This window comes from Buteo buteo, chromosome 5, assembly GCF_964188355.1.
Source record: "Buteo buteo chromosome 5, bButBut1.hap1.1, whole genome shotgun sequence".
NCBI lineage: Eukaryota > Metazoa > Chordata > Aves > Accipitriformes > Accipitridae > Buteo > Buteo buteo.
In genome coordinates this window covers 54,302,600-54,329,489 of record NC_134175.1, presented here as the reverse complement: position 1 = coordinate 54,329,489, position 26,890 = coordinate 54,302,600, and the positions used below count along the sequence as shown (strand labels likewise).

At 40.7% G+C, this 26,890-nt stretch overlaps 1 protein-coding gene across 6 annotated transcripts in view; it reads right to left on the bottom strand.

Annotated features, from left to right (window-relative positions):
• The window catches only part of TANC1 (tetratricopeptide repeat, ankyrin repeat and coiled-coil containing 1), a 101,128-nt gene extending 77,378 nt beyond the window's left edge, over positions 1–23,750 (bottom strand). For 2 of the 6 annotated variants that reach the window (XM_075029126.1, XM_075029128.1), the window contains exon 1: positions 21,536–21,627. The gene's annotated coding sequence lies outside the window, so the exon portion shown is untranslated. Of the gene's footprint in view, positions 1–21,231; positions 21,326–21,535; positions 21,663–23,735 lie in introns of those variants that run through there. The other 4 variants (XM_075029127.1, XM_075029131.1, XM_075029133.1 and 1 more) reach the window with 4 other exon arrangements.
• Between the last annotated feature and the right edge of the window lie 3,140 nt (positions 23,751–26,890).

Below are 26,890 nucleotides of genomic sequence, written 5' to 3'. Positions count from 1 at the left end.
GATACTGGTCCATGTATGAGTTTTGAAATAACACAGACTTTGTGCTTCATATTTGGACACTGGTCATTTGTTCCAGAAACCTAAATATATAAATTTCACCTTGATATTACAGTTTGAAGGTCTTACATTCTTTGGAACCCATTTTTATATGCAATTGGACAGTTCCTTAAAATTAAAATTTTCTCAGCTCATTTCAGTATGTTGCAATTGAGGTAATGGCACTCTAGGGTATTGTAGCTTTTAACTTTACTAGCAGGCATTCACAGGTTCAGTTAGAGCATTCAGTGAAGAAAACAGTGTTCAATCATATAATTCAAGGCTGAAACATAATGCATATGTAGAAGAATGGAAACTCTAATTAGAGCTGCAGAGACATTCTTAATTTGGTATTCCCTAACTTCTGCCTGGCTTTGAAATGTTAATGTTTCCTCTAAAATTATGCAGTGTTGTATATTGCTGGTATGTTGTATGATAAGTTTTACTTACAAGCATTTTAAAATGTCTTAAGTCTTGCAAAACAATAGTGACTTTATTAAAATTCAGCTGGTATCACCACATGAACAAGGAAGAAATAGTCTACCTGAAGTCTTGCTGAAGTTCACAGAGCACGTCTCATCTAGCTCTGCCCTACAGAGACCACTGGATGCATTTTTTTTTAATTATTTTGGTTTTCCCCCAAAGTGATACGGCTTAGTGGTGTAATGCAATCAGAACCAAAAATACAAGAGGGTAATTACGGAAGAGTTTGGTTTCACAGAGATGATCATTGGCGTAGGGAGCCTACTGCAAGTGAAGACAATGACATTGTTGCAAGAGAACTGGATCTTTCTTAAGAAAAAATGCAGTAATAATAAAACATAACATTTACAGGATCTTGAACAGGTGCAGTGCTAAAAGAAACCCTCTGCAGCAGCTCAAAGGGAGAAGAAATGTGAGCTTAAAAAAAGTCAGTGGAAAAAATAATGGGTGCAAAGAGGAATCCAATGGACAAAGAGGCAATGGGCACACACTGAAACACGGGAGATTCCCTCTGAACATCAAGAATATTTTCTCACTGTGAGGGCAACCATGCACTGGCACAAGTTGCCCAGGCAGGTTGTGAAGCCTCCCTTCTTGGAAGTATTCAAGAGCCATCTGGACATGGTCCTGGGCAACCGGCTCTAGATAGCCTTTCTTGAGCAGGGGGGTTGGACAAGATGACTTCCCGTGGTCCCTTTTAACCTCAACCACCTGTGATTCTATGATTAATGAAGATGCTGAGCAGGATTAGACTTAGTATTGACCCCTGGGGTACACAACTAGTTATTGGCCTTCAACTAGACTTCATGCCACTGACCACATGTATTGCATGCGTTTCACATTGTACCATTTACAGTACACTATTCCCTTTGAGTCTATCCATCCTGTAGGCCAGCATACTGCACATACTGCTTTTAAGGGATAAGCCACACTCAAAAGAAGAGAAATGCCTTAAAATGTATCTACCATACTGAGGGAGGGTGATGGGAATAGCAGGAAATGCAACTGTAAATCTTTTGGGTTGGTTCAAGTATGTTCCTTTCTCCAAAAAACTCACCGTGGAGCAAACACCTAGCAGAGGCAGTAAATAACCAGCTCAAGGGGCTACAGAGAGGACACTTTCTGCCTCTGAAGAAAACCTCATGGCACAGACGAGAATAAAAACATTACAGAAGCTAGCTGTACTGTAGTAGAACGTGTATTCTAACTTGTTCAATCTTACTTTAAACGGCATATACCTCCCAGTACTATAAGGTCCACAAATTCTGATTATCAGATTCCGAAATGAAAGAAAATCAACTACACGGCACCAGGCTTGCTGGTGTCAGGTGGAATTCTCCTCATCCAGAGGGCATTGGTCAATGACTCAACATCCAGATAGACATCAGCGACAAGTGGTGTCCCTCAAGAGTCCGTATTGGGACCAGTACTGTTTACTACCTTCATCAATGACACAGACAGTGGGATCAAGCACACCCTCAGCAAGTCTGCAGATGACACCAAGCTGAGTGGTGCGGTTGACATGCCTGAGGGAGGAGATGCCATCCAGAGGGACCTGGACAAGCTTGAGAGGTGGGCCCATGTGAACCTCATGAGGTTCAACAAGGCCAAGTGCAAGGTCCTGCACCTGGGTCAGGGCAACCCCTGGTATCAATACAGGCTGGGGGATGAAGGGGTTGAGAGCAGCCCTGCCGAGAAGGACTTGGGGGTAGTGGTGGATGAAAAGCTGGACGCGAGCCGGCAATGTGCTAAGTCTACTGGCCAACCGTATCCTGGGCTGCATCAAAAGCAGTGTGGCCAGCAGGTCAAGGGAGGTGATGCTCTCCCTCTACTCCGCTCTGGTGAGCCCCCACCTGGAGTACTGTGTCCAGCTCTGGCAACACCTTATAGCAGCCTTCCAGTATCTAAAGGGGTCTTAGAAGAAAGACGGGGACAAAGTTTTTAGCAGGGGCTGCTGCAATAGGACAAGGGGTAATGGTTTTAAACTAAAAGAACGTAGATTCAGACTAGATATAAGGAAGAGATTTTTTACAGTGAGGGTGATGAAACACAGGAACAGGTTGCTCAGAGAGGTAGTAGATGCCCCATCCCTGGAAACGTTCAAGGCCAGGTTAGATGAGGCCCTGAGCAATCTGATCTAGTTGAAGATGTCCCTGCCCATTGCAGAGTGTTGGGACTACATAACCTTTAAATGTCCCTTCCAACCCAAACTATTCTATGGTTCTAACTCTAAGCATTTTTTCTAAATACATAGTCAAACACCCTCTTCCAGATAACCTCCTAAGCTAAGACATCAAAGAAAATAAAAGTCCCAATGTATTTATTACACTCTGCTTTTTAAATAAAAAGATTTTTTTTTTCTTTCCCATACAAAAAATGTATGCCATGTTAGAAAGACTGCATTATGCAATGGTAGGATCTGGAGCTGTTAATGAATTTTAGAAACTGAGAATGATATTCTTCATACATAGCTGGAACAGAGTAGAAAAAAGAACAACAACAACAACAAAACAACAAAACCACAAACACCTGAGAACTTGCATACTATACTTAACTTCCTTCTTATTTTGCAAACATGACAAGTATAAATTTTCGATTAACCAGAACAGAGAGGCTTGATATAGAACTGAAATTTTACAGTATGTGTCATTCCTATTCTTAGGATATAGGTAGGGGGTAATAAGAGATCAAATAAAAGGAATCAAGGACAATCCCATCCTAGACTTTCTCTTTTTGGAATTGAGGCCAACTTCCCTACTGTGCATACAGTTCTTCAAGGATCTATTCCACTACAGAACAGAAATGTCACACGAGATGGTTGCTTATTCAGACACATTCAGTGTAGACACAAAAGTTGCCTATTACCTGGAAGCAAAGTCCATTTCCTTCCTTCTCCCCTATAAAATGATATGCAAAAATGAAAGATAACCACTTCCAAAGAAATTCACCTTTTGATCTGTCAATCACACTCAAGGAGAGACCTAACCAATAAAGGCTCTGAACAGGAAAGCAAACACAGTGAAATTTACTATTCATTTGCAAGCTGAAAGGTACAAAAAAATAAACTGTCTTCTTAAGTAGTTCTAAACACAACACCTCCGTCACTTTACAACTTCATCCAAATTCCACAAAGGTATGTAGCTGAACCATTTAGGAAACGAATCAAATACTACAGCTTAGAAATACTGATTACGAATAAACTATGTGTTTAAAAAAAATAATTAAAAAAATAATTAAAAAAAATCCCAGCTTATTTGTACATACTGTGAAGCTTTCTGACATATACCAAAAAGCATTTCAGCTTCAGGTAAAAAATTTCTTCATACCCATCTTTCACACTTCAAGAAGACTGATCAAATTGAACAGCAATACTGTACATTTTTATTTCCTCATCCCTTGAAACAGACATGGGATATTGGATCTTGTTTTGGTTTAAAGATATTTGTATTAATAGGATATTTTCCAGTAATGCTGGCACCTTGTTTTTTCTAAGCATACCGTATTTCCTCTTTCTCCACAACTAAACTTAAATAAAATAATTCACTAACTAAGATTTCAGAATCACTTTAAGCTATTACAATAGTTTTGCTGTGGTAAACAATTCAGTTTTAGATTTCCCTGGTTCCAATTTTTAAACTCTGCCCTGAAACCACGTGTTTGTTGTTTGGTTGTGGGTTTTTTTGTTTCTTTGTTTTTTAAAAGATTTCAAGGTCTTTTAAAAACTTTAACTATCATTTTCATTTTTAAAACAGATACCAGATGTGGACTTGTTATCTAAGGGCTGATATTAATAATGTCACAAAAGAAGGAAAATACCTCAACGCTCTTTTGCTTATGCAATCAAACATCATGTTAGCTGCTTACAAAACTCAATCCCCCACCCCAGCTCATGTCAAATACATTATTTTAAAATAGGTGCTGCCCTCCCACCAGTTCAACTGTTTATCTTCAGATACACAAGACATTTCATACAATTGCATCATACTCAGAGCATGAAGGGAAGGGGTGGAAAGTCCCTTGATTTAAGAATTTGTATGATCAGTGTTATTATAAATGAGGGACTCCAAAACAAGATCAGATTTATAAAATACAAATGCTAGGTTATGTAAAGAGTTGGGAGCACAGATATACATAACATTTTACTTCATTCCTAATCTTTACAAATTAACTTCACTACCTAAGGAATCCCCTCTGAAAAGCAAAAAGACAGAAAAAAAAGTATCTCTCCACATTTTCACTCTGCCTGTGAGTCTCCCTTAAAACTCAGCAACTTCCTTGCACGAGAATATTTTCCACGTATAGCTACTACTGACAGATACTAACATCAGTAACAAGATGATTCATAGATTTTGTTTGCATTTGTAACTTTTGTTCCACCTTCCTTAAAGGTTTGCAGCATGCACGTTTTACATACCTTACCTATCAGAGTGGGTTATTTTCAAAGATCTAGCCACAACAGTTCATCGCTTCTGGAGAGATCAAATAAACTAATCCTACATGGTATGTAACCACCTGAGCTAATGCCCGTGAACTCCACAGTTACCTGCTTCCCAAAGCTGTGTTGTTTAGCCTCTCCATATTTAAATAGTGAAAAACAGTTAGCATATATTTGCAAAGAAATAAAGGGTGGAACATCTTAGTCATTCTACCATTTGCACAGAAGTACTTAAGGACTTACCACCTTCAGTGTAGGATTTATTAAATATATACTTAAAAAAAAGCTGTATTTTGAAAAGTGCATTTTGTATTTTGTAAATATCCCAAGATTCAGTCCTAAGGTTTGCAGAAAACTTCATTTAGTCACAGCTGCTTTCATTGCCTTTAAACGCATTAAGAACTTAATTGCTTAGATACAGAAAAGTTTCAACATTTCCCTTTTCTGGCAAATTCAGATTCCTTTAGCTTAACTGTATTTTTCAAACAAGAGGAAAACAGCAGCAGCAAAAAATACTTAGAGCAGCAAGGTGTTACTGATGTAACAGAAATCAAGCGAGACAGTAAGTAAAAAATCCTTTAAAATTACTACATTTTCAGTCATCAATATCTAATGTTTTACAATAAACAGAGGGCATATTCCCAGATCTGAGAGACTCCTCATTCAAGAACGAACAAAACCATGTGAAAACAAGACAACAGTGTTTTTCACTTTTTTTTTTAAGGTACAACTTCTTATGATATATATATTTGTGTTTTATTATTATTCAAATACATGAACGAAAAAGATAAAACAGATGCACTGAAGAGGTCTGTCTCTGACTTCATTCAATAAAAAAAGTAAAAGGCATTTACAATGTTTCCAATGGGCTATATTTAGCCAAATCTAAACAAACTCACTGAAGTTAAACAGCTATTATTGAAATATTTTTCTACAATATCCTAAACAATTATGGTCTTTACCCTTTGTAGGTATTTCTTATGCAGGAAGATCAATAACGATACAAAATTGACAAGCTACACTGCATTTGTTTCATTTGTTGCCCATTCAATAACCTAATTATTATTAATCTTACCTATGAGATACTCCACATTCCTCCCCCCACTCCCTTATCTGACACCCCTGAAAGCTATGCATCAATTTAATAGGAGACTGCAAAAGAACACCAAGGTTTCCAATCTGCTGCTCACTTCTAAATAGTGGAATTATGCCCCGAAGCACTATGAAAATATAATGAAAGAGGTGAAAGATGAGGAAGCATGAGAAAAACCCTCATTATCATGTTAGCTATTAGAATGTGCTTTTGCAGTAGCTTTTTTCCCACCAGTCTGGTTCTAGATTTGACTTCCCAGATATCATAGTTGTACTTATTCTACCCTGCAATTGCCCAGTTTTCTGCTATGCTACTCTTTTACCCTGTTGCTGATTATTTTGGCCACTGTCTCTAAGGTCTGCCAACACAGGGGAAAAGATGGTCTCTCCACTTGACTGTTGTCCAAAAATTCTTGGTCAGGTGCCAGATACTGCAGAAATGACTGCTTATCAGTTTTAAAGATTACTGTTCCCCAGCTATCTGTTACTACCCTGAAGCACTGAAGAAACTGATCTTGCACTCAAGCAGATGAAGAGCACTCACAAGTCAGAAATATTAACTTCAAAGGTCATAAGCACCTGTCTGAACTAACCTGAACAATTCAGCCATGATGCAGATGAAGAATCATCAGCTGAGTCATTTGCCTGTCTATACTGGGGAAGAAGAGCAGCAGTTGTCAGAGAAGCCATAAAATCTTAAACATTCGCAGCTGCTTCTCATGTGAAAAATATCTGACCACAGATGAGGTGTAGACAAATTTATTTTTCCCCTTCTCTCCCCATTCTGCCAAGTACCTCCAGAGAAAATGCCAAGACCATAGCCTTCTACCATTTTCTACAGAATTTCCCCTTTCCTCAGTTATGACTTACAAAAAACCAAAACCAAACCAAACCCAACCAACCAAGCAAAAAAACCACCAACAAAACCCCCTGCTTCTCATCACTACTGAATTTATCAAATTTATTGTTGCTATTTAGGCTTCTTCCTGAACAGTACCCCTGTAACTCTTGTCAATTACAAGATACTGCCAAATTCTTCAAAGGATCAAAAGATCCACTGTGCTTTCCTAGTCTTATCTCATTCAGCCTGACTCCACTCTCACCAGGGCTGTTTTCTCCCTTCAATTTTATCTTTAGGTATCACAGAAGTAAATTACCCTCTATCATTCCACAACCTTTTATTTCTAAATTCAATTAATTATCTTTTCTCTCCTCCAGCTTTGCAAGACAGGGATCAGTGTATATAGATTATGCCACAAACTAAGTTTTCACTTCAGAGGCAAGAAGAAGGTGGGTGGGTGTGGTGAGAGCAGAATAATGAAGGGTGGTTAAGAGGAAGACTGCTGGCTACTTGTCTTCAGCAATAATCCTCACCTCAATAAAAAGGTTTCAAAAAAACCCCCAAACCTCACAAACAACCAGCTGGCCCTCCTCTAAGTGGAGGGTCACTATTTAGAAAGGCTTTCTAGAATGAAATTAAGGTCACAAGGTTAAAAAAAAAAAAGTCCTGAAGAAACACCATTATAAGCATCCCAGTCAGCAATCCCTAGGAACCAGTGGACATCACCGACGTAGTTTGCATTGAGGCAGGAGGGAGCAAAGGAAAATGAAATATAAACACAGATATGTTTTTTTCTTGCCTTTGGCATAACGGCCACTTTCATCCCATCTCTCTCCATCCTCTCATGTTAAACACAGAAAAAGCGACAAACGCCCTACTTTAAAATCAATTATGAAAGGGTCAAAACACTAGGCAAGAAAACTCATCACTTTCCAGCTGGCAGAAGTGACACCCTGCACACACTATGTCAGCAGAAAATCAAGAGCCTAAAACTAGATGAAAACTAGGTCAGAAACTGCCATTTCAGCTTTACTAGCATACAGAAAATGAAAGGAAGACAAAAATCATGCTAACCAAAGTCTTGACCCAACTCATAATAATCAAGTCTTACTGTACCGAATAGTTGCATGCTTAGGTTATGACAGCACCGTCCCTCCAGAAAACACAGAAGATGAGGGGTATAGGAACAAAATGTGTCTCCAGTTTCTCAACTGTTCTAGATACAGTCCTAATTTCCAGATGAACATCAACAAGCTGCTTGTAAAACACTACAACCACTCCTTCCAAACAGCCAAAAGTAACTGCAACGCAGAATGCATCCATCTTACATCATACAGGCTGCAGTTCAAACAACTTAGCGGGCAAAACCATTTTCCTTCAGCCCACCACTTCACATCAGTTTAAACCTGCCTCCTCCATACTGCTGCAACTCCAGGCACTGTTTCATGACCCACAAAATTGAAGACAGGATTGATCTAGCAAAGTAAAAATGGGAACAGAAAGCACATCGGTATCTATATTAATTGACCCCAGCGTTTTAACAGACTGGATCTCTGGACTATTCAGGCATCATGCAGCTTCCAGTATGTCCATTAGAAGAGTTGTGGGTTCCCCCCATTTCTAAAAAAAGGCTCAACAGGTAGCCTGTATGGGTTAGTCTTTGCAATTTGTATTTAAGCAAGGTTTTTCTGCTCCTGTTAAACTACATGTACTATCAAGGAATCACCACAGTCTAGAAAGTTAAGTGGGGAAAGAAAGAAGCAGAAGAAATCAGTCTAGATGTAACAAATATTTTTAGTGATAAGGTCAAGCAATAACCGGAAGTAATACCTACTTTGCAAAAAATCTGTTACTACAGGACAGGCTACAAACTTCATATAACAGTACCAAACTGATTGGCCAGCCATCAAATCTGTAATAATTCTGGGCAGGATTTTCAAAGGGCTCCAACACTTACTTCTGATTAGGGATCCTCTGTTCTTTGTGCTGCAGTAAAGGGAAGAATACAGCTTCTCCTGCAGCACCAGGAGCAATGTCTTCATCACATGAAAATTCTGAGCACAGTGACAGATCATTTCACGTCCGCAAGGCAACGTAATCCTACCAGCTGATTCAGGAACACTACCTGGCATATTGGATTCATCACGCTTTATAACTCACACGGCTCTCTCTCCTCCAGCTGTGCATGCAATTTTTATACTCTCTTTCATAGGAGAAAAAGACCAAATTTCATTTAGCAGACAGCAAAATGACATCATGACAGTTCAATTATTATCAACTTTTGGTACAGGACATTCTTTTAAGATGGTCACTGCTTCCTCATCAGATAGCATACACAAAATTTGTCTGTTGTCATAATCCAGGACAGAACTAGTTTAACCAAAACTCAGTTTTGTTTAAGTCACACCTTTTCTACTCAGACGCCCCTCAAAGGACAGACAAGTTCTCCAGTCACACAATGGGTGAGTAGCCAAGGGCTACATTTCCCTCACATGTCACTACTGAGAAGATTATAAGGTCCACCCAGTGAGGTTGAATACTAATGACTTAACCTTCCTAGACTTACTAAATAGCACTAAAATCCATAAGCTTAGCAAATGAACTGCTGCAACTGAGACAGGTGAACAACCATCTGCTTGTTTATTGTGGCTTTTAGGCTACAGCTCACAAATAAATTATGCTTTATTTCAACCACCTTAAAACTTCAAGGGAAGGAAGTTGTCCCATGTAAAGGGATTTAATATCATAAAATACTTTATTAGAAGGAAACATCAGAGTAAACCAATAGCAAGGGGGATAAAGTTATTAAGTTTCACTTTCAACTTGCTTAACACTTTCAACTTGCCAGATACTGCAGATGAGAAATCCTATATATAAAAAATCCTACATAAACCTATCCACAAATCCTATGTGCCTGCACAGAGTGTTGTTTTCAGATTTAAGATGTGTAACTCAGATCTTGCGAAGTGGCCACTTCTGTTCCTTTTCAGTCTGAAGAACACCAAGCAAGCTCTTATCAGCCTCAATATATAAAAAAACAAAAGAAACAAGAAAAAAAAGAAAATAATCACAGACTTTCTTTTCCAAAATTAGACCTGACCTAAATGAGTAATGTCTTGAGAATTTCAGTGGAGTACACTGGTAAGCTAAGGGAGCTCTCAAAACAGTACTCTAGGCAATATTCAAAAAAATGTGACTTCAAAGTGATTTAACACCATGGGTCTCTTCTGGACATACTAAAATAGCATGTGGTCCAACACATTAATTTCCATATTTGTTCCTTTTGTCTACAAAGCTCCACTTAACAAACCAAAACAAGAACAAAGGGAAAAAAAAACATTAGGCAGCTCCAGATTCGAAGAAAGTTTGCCATACCTCAAAATTAAATGATTCTACCACCAGACTACATATAAACACGCAGCATGACTGTCTTCCGTCACATTTTTAAAAAGGGAATGTTTTTGTACACCTAAAATGCCACCTGCTGTATCTCCTGTATCTAGTCTGACAGTGGTGCCACTTTGTACATGAAAAAAAAGAAAAAAAATCATCACTGAATTCCAAAGACTTTTAACAGACTAACTGATGATCCTTTCAGAAAAAGAAAACAAATTCCCTCCAAATGCTAAATGAAATCATCTGATACCAAGCCAAAGCAGGCACTAGTGAAACTTGGCAGTATTTGATTAGTCGATGCATGTAACTCAAGGCAAATACTGTAGGACATAATATGAAAAGATACGCTTAGTGTCTAGAAGTGAAGTCTTCTTCCACGATCTCTTTCATCCATTGAAAAGCAGAATTACTCTACGCAACAACAGAAAAGGGGACCAGTCAAAACACTGCTGAATTCACAGAGTGTTGATACGTACTTGCACCGTACGTTGCCTGCCAAAAGTCATCGCCCCACAGTTTTCTTCCTTTCAGAGTCCTTAGCCCTGTCTCTGGTTGCAGGTAACTCAGCAGGGCAGATCACTACAGATGCTAAGAAGATCTCTCAGAAGAGGATAAAATTTTGAGATAGTTGACAGTCACTTTACTAAGGAATGTGAACTTTGAAAACACTACTGAAGTGAATCTACAAGTGGAGGGGGCAGCAGTACAGCTCCCTTCAGTTTCTCTACGCTGGTACACCGTCAGTTCTCCTACCGGCCAGCTGTTCAACTTCACTCCTACATCGAAACCAAAGCTAGGTCTATTCCTGGATACTTTTACTGATACATTAACGAAACTACACCAGCAAAGCCATCAATGGCATTAATGAGGTATCACCATCCCCATCCGAGTGAAGCAGACTGGCAAGGGAGCAGTTTTGTTGGTGTAACTGCACGCTGCAGGCCCTCACACACCTAATGGTGACAGCCTCAGCAACTTCACTTCTCTGGCCCAGTGCTCCTTTTAACACAGCTTGGCTGCTCAGAGACGTGAAGTGCCACCCTGGAGCTTAACTGCCCCTGACCAACTGCTGCAACAGGAGACCCCTTCGATAAATCTAGCAACAGACTAAGCAAAGCTGTCAAAGTCAGTATTATGTCCAGAACACAGAAAAGGTGGCTTTTTCATTATCACAGCTACTTTCCAAGTTTCCAATGAATCTAGTATGCCTGACATTTTTTATTTCTTTTTTCTAAAAAGGTCACACTAATATAGAGAGCTGTATTTCCTTGAATGGTGCTGATAGGGTGCTGTAAAAGCTTTTTTTAATTTCAGTTCCTTGTCATATCTAGTTCCACATCTCCTATATCTTTCATCCATCCTACCAGATTATTTTCAGGATTTTATTCTCTGCTTTTTCATGGAATTTTTCTCTTTCAAAAAGCAAAAATTGTTCCTCTCCTCCTGTTTTACTAATAATTTCCTCCTAACAATATAGGTCTCTGTTTTAGACATTGATGTCCAATACAGGGGCACACTCTGGTCTATTTTTTTCCCCATGTCAGCTAACATTAGAAATTCTGGGACAGAATGTATTTTCTGTAATCCCTAATCATAAAATACCTGATCATGAAATGGCTGGGAATCACAGCCACTCACTTTTGCCAGAAATCAAATGCAGAGCTCCATCCAAACTCTGTATACAAAGGACACATGATATACTTCCTGCTTCACAGGCCTAAAAATAGAGATGAACCTATCTATTATTAAGTAAGCACTTTTGGAGGTTTTAATGTGAATTTAAAAATATATTACTCTGGTTTCAAATTGATGATATTTTCTTCATTAGGGTATTTATTTTCTAGCCTCAGTTACTAGAGGTAGTACGTGTTGAACAACAGCTCAAAATACCCACAATGACAAAAAGTAACAACACTCATTAAGACTTCCTTAATTAGGGTAGAGTAACAGAATGGCTGATGTTGGAAGGGACCTCTGGGGGTCATCTGGTCCAGACCACCCCTGCTCAAGCAGGACAAGTCATACAAGAAAAACTTGGAAACCTGTATTAAAAATTCAATGCAGACAGAGTTATTTCCTTCAGAGAATGCAACTGCCTAAACAGATCTATCAACAAACGCTTCCCTTCCCCCCCCCCAAAAAAAAGGAGCAAGATGCAACTCCTAACTGACCCTAAAACACAGAAATAAACAGGAACACAAGGCTCAAACATACTGGGACTGTTACTGCTGTCCAGGACATGTTAGCACAATTACACATACACACACACCAAAAAAAGGGTATAAAGCAGTAATCTAAGTGGATAAAATAATTTGGCAAACTTGGGAATTTAACATTAACATTCTTGAGGCTGCCTAGAGACTAGACATTTAAGTTACATAATCTAGAAGGTACGTGAATCAGAATGTATCCCAGGCATCTCTATATATTGCCTCTTCCTCCTCAGACCATCTCAAAACATACTACAGCTCATAACAGCCTGCAGGGAGGTTAGTAGTCTTATTTCCATTTTACTTAAGAGGAGCAAAAACCAGTTTGCTCAAGGTCATAATGGGCAAGTCTTTACAAGGTGGCCAAAGGGGTCAGCTGTATATTTCTGCTGCATTGTGCCAGCGCTGATCCAGTTCTCTATGTGTTTGCTGAACTGCACTGCAGAGTCAGATGAGCAACAGAGATGACACAGGAAAAAGAGCAGTATCTCATGACAGGTACAGAAGGAAGGAAAACCACTCCTCTGAATCACAACAAACTGTTAGATTGGCTCAACTATGTCCTGAAATCTCACTCATAGGAATGTGGCAAAGCAGAAATATTACCCTCCCAACTTCCCCCATCTCAAATCCTGGGATGCTACCTTTTTCTCTCCGTGAAATGTAAACCTTCTGGTTTTAGTTACTTGATTATGTTATTTTATGGACAAGACTGAGGCATTCTTCTGTAGTGTAAACTACAAGGAAACACTCTTAAAATCCACATTCTTCCAATTCCTTTTCCCTTAAAGCACTTTTCATTTTAATGTGCAATGCAGTAGTATCAAGAGACCTTTTTACAGTGTTAAAATAAGCTCTGTTTGAACAGGCAGTATCTACCACAATGGGCTTACAAGCAAGCTCTCCAATCCTGCCCCAACCCAGCATGTATGTATTCTCTTTACACAAGTAGACCACAGAAATCAATGAGATTATTCACATGAACTAGATACACGCTTTAGGTATTATTCCTTGTCAGCTGTAAGTCCACTACAGAGCTCAAACCAGGGACAAGAATATACATGGAACATCCCAGGGTTTGCTCTTGAAGGAAAATTAAAGGCTTGTCTATGCAAGGGGAGAAGTGCTTCACATTCACACCCTGCCTCATTCTGCAGGAACTCCCTGGGGTAGACAAGATCTTACATGTTCTCACCAAAAATATGAAATACCTGACAAGCCCATATTTATTAAAATTTTACAGTTGTCCTATTGCTTTCAGTAATTAAACAGCCAAACAGCACCAAAGCCTCTAATTCAGATGCCAGAAAGTATTCCCTCTGCAGGCAAGTGTCTAAATAAATAAATAAATCTCACAACCAGAATTTATTTAGTAGTGGAATACAAACTTGTATCCTTCAAAAAAAAAAATTTATTCATTAAAATCTTAGGTCTTTGTAAATCTTTACATGTTTGCCAAGACAGTATATACTGCCTCACCTTAACCTGTTAATGGGATGCTTGCAAATCCCATGTAAATGGAATGAGCTGAGTTCACTGATTTATGAAGAGAATAGATGTAACACCAACAAGAACTCACTTAGCTCAAAATCCTGTGAACAGAAGAAAAAATGCAAAGAAACAAAATTCAATTTTTCTCCTGGGGAAAACTAAGAACTGAGGAAAGGAGGCTCAAGCAAGGCTCACTAAGGAGAAAAGCATTTGTTTTTCCTATTAGCAGACATGATGAAAATAGGAAGACAAGAATCTTGTTTCTACCAGATTGAGGGACAGTGTCAGATTTCTCAGATGCCAGTTAGCCAGATTCTTTGAACACTTTACTAATAAAATGAGCTCTCTCAAGAAGCCCATTTCCCCGGCGTGATCCAGGACAGAACTCTGATGCTACACACTGCAGCAGAGGATGCAAGCACCTTGGAAGAATCCTCCGCATGGGGCAGGAGAGAAAAAGAAAAAAAGTCCTCTAACAAACCATTTTGTATATTCCTCTGGTACAGACTTTTAACAAAGCTTTGAACTCTAGCAGAACAAAATAACTTAATGTCACTTTTGTCCTCCTTTCCGTATTGTCTTTTAAAGCAGCATTTTTGGTCAGGGAAATAAACCAAAAACAATCCAACATTAATTAGATCATTTTTTCCCAGAACTTTCAAAATAGGCCTAGTACCTCTGATTGAGTGTAAAACTTTATAAGAAGTTCTCCCGTCACTCATCGATTGACTTACTGCAAACTTGCAGAAAATATATCCGGTAGGGTACCACAGTGGCACAAGAAATAGAATAAACAAAAACTCTATACACACCAGCTCTGTATTCCCAGAGTTTTAAATATATCAATGAATTCTGAAACTGTACATTAGTTTGGTACCTCGTGCTAGAAGGCACAACGTTCCTATACTCCTACCTTTGCCAAATATAATTTATCTGAGGATAAAGCAAAGTTTTCCCCTGATGTCTTTGCATTGTCTCTTGAACTTTTCAAAGTAATTCTTGCCTGCGCACAAAGATTCTGTATCAGTGGTTGGGAAGTGCTGAAAGTTTTACTTTGTCATAGCAAAACCATATCTACACTTGTGGCAGTAATATTCCTCCCTCTTTTCTTCAAACTTTCAGTTTCTGGCAAATATTGTTCAAAAATCCAGGAACTCAGTCCTTACTAACACAAAAAAAATCCCTTTGTGACCTCAGTAGGAATTTAGCCCAGTGTAAAACAAACCTTGAAGCATATTAACTAAATACTCAACTCAACTCAAAGGCATTTCTGGTGTAAAACACAAAAACAGCCTCCCTCCAAAATTCATTCTTATTCAAAACCACCACCACACACACACACACACAAAAATAAAAAGGCAAAAAGCGAAGCCTGAACCAAAACCAACCCACACATTAAACTCTCTAGCAACTTCCATCTCATTTAAGTTTCAAAAAGCAAAGGTCATATTTTGCTTCTATTTATTCTCACTTGTACATTCTTCAAATCCTAACTTGCTGAAGTATAGTCAGAAATACAGATTCTAAGGAAAGGACATATGTTAAGAAAGAAATGGATTAGTTTCATTGTAAATGACTGAAAGAAGAAAAGCACAATCTTTAGACTACTCAAATTCTAACATTTGTCTGGATGAAGCAAAGCTGAAGCAGTTTCATCTGGACTCTGTCTTTTCAGCAATTAAACACCTCAGCTATTTTAAGTGCAATAGCTTTGAATCCCACTTAAAAGTACCAACTTTTGACAAGTCATAGATATTTAACAATCAATACTTAATTATATCAACGACATGGCAGCGAAGTTCTACCAGAACCTAACACAACATTTAAAGATGCGAAACTATTCTAAACTAAACAGAGCTCCCCACAGTCTAACTCCAGCCATATAGCTGCAGAGTTCACATTTACACACAAATGTACACATCAAACGCTTTTCTTTCAGGGCGTTTCCTGTGTTGCTAACAAGTTCCAGCTTCTCTCCTGCTGGATCTAAATTTAACCAAGACTAAGATCTAGTCTTAAAAAAAAAGCCAAAACAGAAAAAAAAAACCAAACCAACAAACCAAGTAAAAAAACCCCACCAACAAAGCAAAAACAAAACAAGAAAACCAATCCGCACCATATACACAACTTCAATGCAATGCTGCAAACATTTTACAGGCACCTTTGTTTTTAAAGCTGTTAATTATCAAATATATGAAATACGCAGCAAACAAGTAGCAGCCCCTCACCCTTTCACCCTACACATTTCTGAAACTGCACTTTGTATGTCACTAGGTACAGATAACAGGAGCACTAATAACAGTTGCTAATTCAATGAATGTATGTAAAATTGAGTGACCTTTACAGAGGCAGTCAGAAGTTCAACCAGAAGGCAAGGCTCCCCATTATGGCCAAGCATGCTTTGCTCTCCAAATTAGAGGACTAACCACAGCAGTAGCTTGGATTAAGCCAAAAAAGACTCCTTACAAAGTCTTCAGACTTTGTTACAAACATGCTAATTCTTGAATATTTTAATTACAGATTTGTCTGAGCTAGATAGGGGGAATACGCACGTAGAAGGGAAAAGGTAAGAAACAACTTGAAGTGAAGGAGGCTGAACATTCAAGTTACTGACTCCAGTCACGACCACCACTGTCCCAAGATGCGTTTGCAGATGTGGCTCCTTGAGACCACCCACACAGGCCATTCCTACTCCACCAGTACAACTGTTTCACTTCCCCTGCAATGCAGTATGTGTCATACATGCATCTTGCGCGCTTTTCTTTGACAGGTTAATTCTTACAATGCTGGAATACAATGCATTTTTTTCTTAAAAAAAAAAAAAAAAAAAAAAAAAGTGTTAAATTTGAGTAATACTTGGATCACTAATCAGAGGAGAAATTCTACTGCGGGCCAAAATGAGACTGTGAACAATTCTACCAGAGGCTATGGAGTTTCTTCTCTTTTAATGCCACCCTGTATTTCAGAAATCTAAAACATGGGAATCCGCATTTATTGATAATTCACAAGTTCTAACTTTAAAGCAACACCATGAATTTAAGGCAGCTGATTAAAAAAAAATGCACAGAGAGATTCAAAAATACCTATCTGTAGCTTTGTACCTTCTGTGGTTACAATATTTAAGATCACTAGAATGCTAAGTTGCATCTAGTTTTACAATTTCATACACATCTAGATACAGCTGAATTCACCAAGGCACACGAGGAAGAATTAGGTGACTTCAAGATCAGCCCTGTTCCCAAAATTATTCTGGTCATCTGGATCGCAGAAGTGCCCAAGAAATACTTCACCAAATAAGTCACCATGCAAACACTAAAAACCCATAACCCCTACACCTGTTGACACAGAGTATTTACAGAAAAAGGTCAAATCTGCAATAATCTATTGAACATTGCCACCAACTTCAACAACATCAAGATCCTAAAACCAGCTCTTGATTTGACCTCAAAGACATCTAAATTTCTGCTAATGGCTATGCAAAGAACTCATTTACTGAGATCGCTGAACTGATCCCTCTTTAAGACCCAGCGAGATTCTCAAACTGAAAGCACTATGTAGTCTATGAAACCTAGCAAACTGTTCTCTGCGAACACTTAAGAACTGACATCCCACACGACAAGACACTGATGAGGAGACACTTCAAATCTGGCAAGCTGGCTGGTCTGCAAGGCATTTCATCCAACAAACTAGCGGAACTTCTGTTTTCAAACTGGCACCCTCATTAGAAATTATTATTCCAGATCAAGAAGAGAAAAGAAAGTAAATGAAATACTAAATTGGAGACAGCACTACCTCAGGAAATAAAGTACATATTCCAGCAACTACTCCTAGTCATGCAACGGAGAACTAACTCTAGTAAGACACTTTTTGTTACCTGGCCTTCTGCTTCCAGACTCTTATGAATACTACCTAGGCACAGGAGCATCTCCATACATTATACAGGGAGGCCAAGCACTGAAGTTAAGATATCACAAAGTTTAATATTACAGTACCACAGTGCCTTTACAGATTAAGCCTACAGCTTAACAGGCCTCCTCTCAGTGAGTGGAGGGGAGGAAACAAAAACAGAATTCCCAAAACATGGCAAGAGAACCAGGCCTTTACAAAGTTAAAGTCACTACATTAACATGAACTACAATGCATATATTTCAAGATGCAGGAGTGACAAGGATGGATGAAAAAGAAGTCTATACAGTGATGTATCACCTATACAGCACAGAAACCTGAAATAACTACAGAGAAAACTCTGAAGGATTAGTCTCTTTATGAAGCTGAAAGCCGGGGGCAGGAGCAGGAAAGCAACAGGACATTTTAGCTATCACAAGGAGATCAAAAGCACGCTATTTTGCTGAAGCACAAAACTGGATGGCAGAAAACCTGTGTTCCAGTTCAGACTCTCGCTGCTCAAAATTGTCTCCACCCTAAGTAAGCAGGAAAGGTATGCTGCACTAGAATCTTAAAGCTATATGGTGAGGCTAAATACAGAACAGAGAGCATCTCACGATCTCTGTAGCATATTTTATATGTAGATAAATAATCTAATCAGGTAAGCATGCTGATATATCCTTATAGAATTTCCTAAATACAATGAATACTGAAGGATTTAATCAGTCATGCTAAACAATTTTAAAAGGAGAAGGCAGTAAGAGAGAGCATAGGAAGTAGACACATTAATATTAGGCCACACAATAGATATTTTGTATTAATGAGCAACTGATCCCTTTATTTACTTCCCTTCAGGACAAGATCAGAGAGTTTGAGGTCCCACCAAAACAACTTTTTTTTTTTCCTTTTTTAGTTTTTGAGGGTTTTTTTGTTTTTTAAACAGGGCACTTTTCAAACTAAAAAAGTTAAATACAAAACCAAATACAGTGAGGATCACAGACTGTTTCAGTGCTTGCTTTTGGTTTTTTTTCAGTTTGGTGTTATACTATGCCTTACTTATTACTCAGAAGTCAGTTTTCTAACAGCGGTACCTCCTATACACAAACATATTTTTTAAAAATAAGACCTTATACATTTGTTAGGCCATATGCTTTTTTTTCCCTTTGTCCATCGCCACAGCTTTGTGATAAACAAACTCTCCAACTTCCATGTTAAGTCTTGGGAGCTGAAAGCAACCGAAAGACATGAACTAACACAGTTTTCTCAAACTTTACGCACACACAAAACCCAGAGCTGACCTTTCTCTGTTGTTCTGGAAAACATGAAGATCAAGCTCCTAGATCTAGAGCCTGAAATACCAATTTTTAGTCAAAACAGCATCTCTACAGAAAAAAAAAATCTTAATTTTAAAGCCATTAATATAAACTGCAACTTACAGATGTTTATGGGTGTCATTACAAATAACCAACAGATCAGGCTGATGTTCTTACACACACACGAGTTTGAAGGCTTGCTGATTAATCTTTCATCTTCAAAGAAAAGTTTAATCTTGATGACAGTAAGAAGTTCAGCTAAAGAAAAACAGAACACCTCTGCTAATACTGCTTAGCTGTCTTCAGAAGTATATACTCAGATCACAAAGTTGCTATGGCGTCAACTTCAGGACTGTGGTTAGACACACAAAATGTCTTTTTTCCTACAGACTGTTATGGGAAGCTGAGCAACTTTGGCCCTGAACCAAATATGTTTTGGCTCTAAAGCTGACATAATTCATCACCATTTGGACATTCCAATGGTTAGCTAAACCGAGAAAGCAAGACAGCCAGCACTTTAGAGCATCCATGTAAATGAAGTTCTAAACACACTGCCCTAGCAATAGCAAAAATAAATTGTGTTTGTGCTTACCTTGTTTACTAGCATTATTTAATAATGCTATTTTTCCAGCGCTTAACTGTCAGAGCAGAACAAATGGGAAAGGTTCATTTTTGGCAGCTGCATAGCAAACTACAGTGGCAAGAAAGTCTGTAGGATCCAAGGTATCACATTTATTTGCCTTATTCCCTGGTATTTTTAATATCATAAGCATCAGGCTATTTTTAAGCAACAGCTATCAAAAATATGAGCTAATACAGGACTTTCGCTTGTACTGAATAATCCTGCAAAACTCTGAAGTAGCCTGGCTGAATAAAACATGTAACATACTCTAAACCAGTACACCTCTTGCAAACTGTTTTACACCCAGCAATGACAGAAACCCAAAGCAACCCTCCCACATCCCCAACTGTTAGCTTTCCAAATGGTAAAGTAGCGTTTGCTTCATCAGTCAGAAAACATAACCTCTGAACCAGACCAGACAAGTGCCACTTTCACATTGTCACAGAGGGGGAAAAGGAGGTGGGTACAAAGCAAAGAACAGGGTTGAGGGGACCCACACAGTATCACACTGAAGCATATCTAAACCCATTTTCTTCCCCCTCAAGGCTCATCCTCACAGAAAGGTGTCTCCAGTTACATTCTATTTTTGAGAACAATCGTTTAAGACCCAGTTTACTCTGTGTCCAATAAATATGCATTATGACGCTAGGGCAAACAAGTAACTGAAACAACACTACTGAGAAATCAGAAAGCTTTAGAAAGTATGCTGTAAAATACACGGTTACTATACATTATTAGTAGCTGACATATTAAAAGACAAATCAAATTATCGTTTTATCATTTTATTCTTGAGAGCATAGCAGGCGACGCTGACGACCACAAGGGCAGGACCTTCTATTTTAGTAGTCAGAACAAGGTCATCACCACGGGATACACACATGCCCACAAACGCTCCATTCGGGTCTACGCAGGTAAATAGCTGAACATCTCCCTTCTTGCCAACACCGCCCAGAACACAGAATCTCCCGCAGACCGGACTTAATAACGCACGGCTATCCTTGCCATACACGTTAACTTTCGCTGCCATACTATTAACGAGACAGTCGCGGCACATTTCCTGTTCTTAGCAGGGTCGTCTTCGCATTTTACTAGCAAAAGCAAGTAACCACAAAGAAATCAAGCTTTCCCGAGAGCAAGACCGTTTTCTTCCAGAACCTCCGCTAATAGAGGAAGGAAAGCCGTACTAGTCACAGAAACGTGAGTGCGTGTGTGTGTGTGCGCGGGGGAGGCGGAAATCCCGGCCGCGCAGGCAGCGCCAGGCCTCGCCCCTACGGGAGCGCCCGCCCCGCCAGCCCCGGGCCCCGGACCCCCGGCCCCGGCCCCAGCCCCAGCCAACCCCGTGCCGGCCGCCCCCGGACCCTCCGGCCCCCTCGGGCCGCGCCTGTCCGCGCTCCTCCCTGCCCTACCGTACCCTGCCCTGCCCCCACCTGTGCCGGCCACGGCCACGGCCCCGGCCACGGCCCAGGCCCCGCCGCGCCGGCACGGGGGCAGGCGCCGCCTCAGCCCCGCCGGCCGCCTCGGCCTCGGCCCCCGCGGCCTCGGCCCCCGCCCCGTGTCCGCCGGGCGCGGCCGCACGACATGCCCGTACACGCTCCTCCGCCAGAAAGTTTTCACTCGCGCCTCCGCTCCCGCCGAGCCCCCGCGCAGCCCTCCGGAGAGGCCGGGCGAAGGGCGCGCCCCGCAAGCACCGGCGGACAGGAGGAGGCGACGGCGGCGGCAGGGAGGGCTTACCTCCGCCCGCGGGGCCCGGCCCCCCTCGCCCAAGCAGGGTTCCTGCAGCGCGGCGCGGCCCAGGCAGGGCTCCTCCGCGGCCGGGCAGGCGCGTCGGCGGGATGAGCTCACTGGGAGCAGGCGGCGGCAGTCCCCGCCCCGCGCACCACCCGCGGCCGCCCCTCCGCAGGACCGGCTCCGCGGGGGCGGGGAGCGGCGGGGCGGAGCCGAGCCGAGCCGAGCCGAGCCGGGCCGGGCCGGGCCGGGCCGGGCCGCGGGGCAGGTCCCGCAGCCGCCTCAGCACGGCCCCGCGCCGGCACTCCGCGGCTCACGGGACCGCTGCGCGCCGCCCGGGGCTCCTCAGGCGGCGGCGAGGGTAGAGGGGCGCGCCCGGGCGGTGCCCGCCCTCCGCCGCCTGTGGGGGGGAGTGGGGGCAGCCCCGGGAAAGGCCGCGTTCCGCCGAAGGCGAGCGGTTCAGCCCCCAGAAAAAAAACTTCCTCGAGAGGCGCTAAAATCGCCTCAGCTGCCGCGGCTCCGCAAGGCCGGGACTCGGGCCCGCCAGCCTGTTGCACTGCCTCAGGCGGACGCTGCTCGAAACCCCTCAACACCTGCTCGTCCTTGCAGCCTGTTTATCGCGCTTCCTTCCAGTTTGCTTGGATGTCGAAGAGCGCAACCAGGCTGCGAAAACTCACAAGCGCCACTCGGGTCTGTGGGACTTCTGCTCCGAAGGGGACCCGGCCCCGGGGAGCCAGCCCCACCACCGGCGCGGGTGGGAGGCCACGCAGAAGGCCCGTGTCCCAGAGGGTGCAAGTGTGGTGATCGCACTTCAAATAACTCGGCCTTTGTGATCCGTAACCTGAAAATAATTACTTCGTTGCGTGTAAGAGCTGCAAAGGACAAAAGGATGGGTGGGATGTAAACAATAACGAGAGAAGATCCCTCACACTCAGCCAAACGACTTGCCAAGCTGGGCCATGCAAGGCATTTACAACAGCCAGACTGGAAACGGCACATTTAGGAACAAGGAATGTGGCCCCTGCCCGCGATACAGAAGGGGACATACCGCGCCCTGGAAAGCAGCAGCTTTGAAAGGATTTGGGGCTCTAACAGTAAAGCCATGCAACACGAATGTTGCTGCACCAAAAAAGCTAGTGCATCCTTTGCCTGTATAAACAAGGGATTAGCGAACACATGCAGAGAGGTGGTATTACCTCTGAATACAGCTTTGGTAAAGCCAGCAGTGGAACACCGTTTCCAGTCTCTCTATCCATACTTTCCCAGGTACTAAAAAATTAGAGTGCAGAAGAGAACCGCAAAAATGATCTGAAGGCTGAAGATGATGCCTAGCAGTAAGAGTGTTAAAATACTTAGTTCCTGAACAAGATGGCTCAAAAGGGGCTTAGGAGAAAGAAAATGAGGTACCGATATTTTTACTTCAGTGCACCTGACTGAGGTCAATGCTACCCGTGGTAACTCCAAGGAGCTATATCAAAGTAGCCACTACAGAGCATTGTCTCTAGCTGGGTTTTTTTAACATTTAGATAACCATCTCACATTAATGGGTTTAAAGAGTTTTTTAAGTATTAAGACAGGTTTAGCAGTAATGGTTTGAATGCCATCATTATGAGCACAACAGTTGATAATGTTAGCAGAATTACTCATCTGATGTGTTTTTCTCTCCCAACCTCAAACTGCTTGCCTTTCCCACCCCAAATGTCCAATACTCCAGCTATTCCCCATATAGAAGCCTAAGTGCTTAGCCTCCCTACACAATTTCTACAATAGTTTCACATAATTAATTACAAAATGAGTCCTTCTCACACCAAAAAAGGAAAATGTAGGGACAATCCAAAATACATTTATAAATAATAGTAAGGGTTTGCTGGACAAACTATTATTTGTTTTCATATGTAATCTGAAAAACTAAAAGCATTAAAAACTAAATCTGAATTTAACTGCAAATTCATTATTACAGTACCAGAGTATTCTAGAACATTTTCTACACTATGCACATATTTCACAGAGCATCTTTCAATGTGCCTGTAAGGGATATAAAAGAGAATCCATATATGTGTTCAGAAACAAGTTACAGGCTTATATACAAGAAGAGCACCCTCTCAAGAACATCTGACATGATTGCCTTGTATGGTATTAGAGGAGCACAGTAACATGGAGACAAAGCCTCTCAGGGTTACAACAGCAGAGCAGTTAGTTATCTTACCCTTCTTTCATTGCGACTTCAGCAGCTTAGTAGCTGAAGACTTGTCCCAAAAACAAGGGTAGGATGCTGTGTGCAACTCAGCCAGCAGCTTTTCTTTCTTCTGGTGGAGAACCTTCTTCATTGCATTCTCTTCCCTCCGTTTTGCCTATGTGGTGAGGCATACGTCTAGGAAGAAAGGAATTTTCTCTCAGAGGAAATGTCTTCGTTCTGGCAGCCTCTTACTATTTTGTCTGGGTCTCTGAAATCTGAGACAAAAAACTGAGCTATGACTCCACCATTCTGGGATCTATTCCTCATCAGGTCCATTGCTCACTCCCTTTTCCTCTGTATACAAACACAGAAGTTTTGAAATAGTATTTACTGTCAATTGGATTTAGGTCCTGCTGTTCCACAGGAAAGCTCAGAATCAAAATATTTTTAACTAGGGCTTGATTTTAGTGCTTCCCTATTTGTCTCAACAGAGCAATGCTTTCAATACCAGCAACATAAAGATTTTTGCTCTCATCAGTAGCTTCCTTTTAGGAAGAATTTAGCCCACAGCTGTTTTTCTGCTTTAACTGTTCTGCCCTCTACTCCCTCCACTCATTTGTTCAGATGATTTGTCCATTCCCAGCCACTGAAACGCTCTTCAGCTCTTCCTTTTTTTTCCTTCTCACAAAGGTTATGGCTGTCCTCAGTCTCATGCTTACCACACAAACTTCTAGTAGTTTCAAAAGCTTTTTCTACTATTTCAATTCTTGGTTTTGGAGGGCTCCTTCAAAGAAGATGATTTTGTAAATTTTAAGAACTTCCTTTCAATGTAACTGCTTTTATCCTGTCAGATTAATTCTCATGCAAAATAATAATTTGGTAGAAAATTCTCAATTTACTGATTTTAAGAAAACAACTTGTTCTACAACTAGTAGAATGAACACCACCTTATATTCAATAGCTTTGTGACTGCTGGATTTGCAGATGTCTAAGAACGTCTAAGTTCTGATTTATGTTTTTTGTCTGTAAAAGTAGCATTCATAATGTCTATCCAGTATGCAGTTACCTGATGTCTCAGTCTGCTTTTGTTTGTGATGCCACCTTCGCATAGTGGGAGAATAGTAGGAGGTAGTCTCAACTTGGTGACCTGTTTTCCACTAACACCATTTCATTGAAGTATTATTCTCAGTCGATTTTACTTGAAATGAACCAACTGGTTGCAAAGCTAGTGGGGAAAGAGAGGAAGGGGAACAACTAGGTATGCACACAGGTATTACATATAGGCCTGTTTTCCCTATGAAACCAGACTAGAAGTCGGTCACATGGCTTTACGGGGCAAAACAAAAGTGAAGCTTAATATCAAGTTGCAAACACCACCTATGTCAAACTACTTTATGATCACGACATGCACCAACTTAGGTCTTGCAGTTGCTGTCCACAGCAGATTCTGTACACAGCCTCAGTAATTTCACTGATAACACATAGAACTTACCGTATTTGTGATGTTTAATCTCTTAGGATACTTGTTTGTCAACAGCTCCCTTAGGCATAGATGCTACTTTGTAAAAGTGTTAATAGCATAAATAGTAAAAGATAATAATCAGCAGTATCAACTAAAATATTCCAAATGCCCTTACATTTATTGCAATTGCTTCCATTAATAATTTGTTCCCTGTGCTCTTTCCTGTCCACTGTTTTCCAGCTCAATTTCATTATTGTCCTTCCCTATGCTTTGCTTCCATTCTGTCCACCTATTCCCAACTCCTTCCATTATGTACTTTTTAAAAAAATTATTGGAAAGTTACCTCAGTGTAAGGTCTGGTCTTACAGACAGCAGCTTGGAGAACTCGGCATTAGCAATCCTGTTTTCTTGTCTGTCTGTCAGGAGTACACTTCTGAAAGGCGTAGGGAGGTAGGACAACAAGTAAGCCTTATCATTTTAGGAATTGCTCTTCTAAAGTCACAGTGAAGGGGGCAGGGACTTATTCTGTGAATATATGCTTATACCTGAACGATTTTCTGTTTAAATATTACTTTTTAGCCAGAATCCATATAGCTTCATGACACAAAAACAGATGCTGCTTAGAAAAGAAAGAAAAACATAATTAGTCCATCTCCTACCTCACTACAGAAGCTAGACTGACAACTAACACAGTGTGCTAAAGCAATTTTAAGTCACAGGTAAAGATTTGCGACATTAGATCTAAGTTACCCAACAAGTTTTCTATTTTATCTGCAGATAAGCACTAATTCCTTTTTTAACTTTTGCATGTATTTTTGGAGGCTGTGTGGGAGACTGCCTTTTCTGCTGCTCCAGTGAATCAGAAAAACAGCAAGAGATGGGTAGTAAATTTTGGAATAACAAAAGAAATGTTACTCAATCCAGGCAGATGTAATGGGTCATGAACACATACATAGGCACTGCTCAAAAAGACAGCCAACTGCATACATGCAGCATGAGGAACAAAACCTAGTATACATCTCTTCAAACGTGTATCTACACCAGTAGTCTACAGTCATATGAACTGAGAGAGAGGCAGTTATAGGAGAAACAGAATAGCTGAATAGTGTATTGCAGGTCCCAGTAACGTTAGCAGGTAATTAAGATTCTACTTGACACCAAAAGCAGGTCTTGTAGTTTCAGAACAAGCAGAATTTGGATTCTAGCCTTGCTTCTACAGGTAATCTGCAGCATGGTCACACCTCTGAACTCCTAAGGAGCCACTGATATTTGTAATATTGATAAAGGCTACTAATTAGAGAAATCATATTCATAATATATTGTCTCACTTTCAGCAATAGAACTAATTAACATCAGGCAATCTTTTAAGGGAACACAACAGACTGAGTATTTAAAAAAATTACCCTTGGTTATAGGAAACAACAACAAAACAAGCAATCAATTTAGCGGAAAATGTAGGGTGGAAATGTTAGTGCACTTTATGTAGCCTCCTGCTTGAAATCCAAGAAACCACAGGACAAATCCCTACGCTTACGAGAACTCTTGTTCATTCAGTATTTCTCTTAGGCAGCTTTCAAGGCAGTTATTGAAAATGAGTGAGCAGTTACTCATTGCCTATGCACGAAAATATCTAGATGCTAAGAAATTAGAACTAATGATCTGAAACATTTAAAGGTCTGAACTAGGGAATCTTTTACATGACACACATGGATTTTTAAGTGAT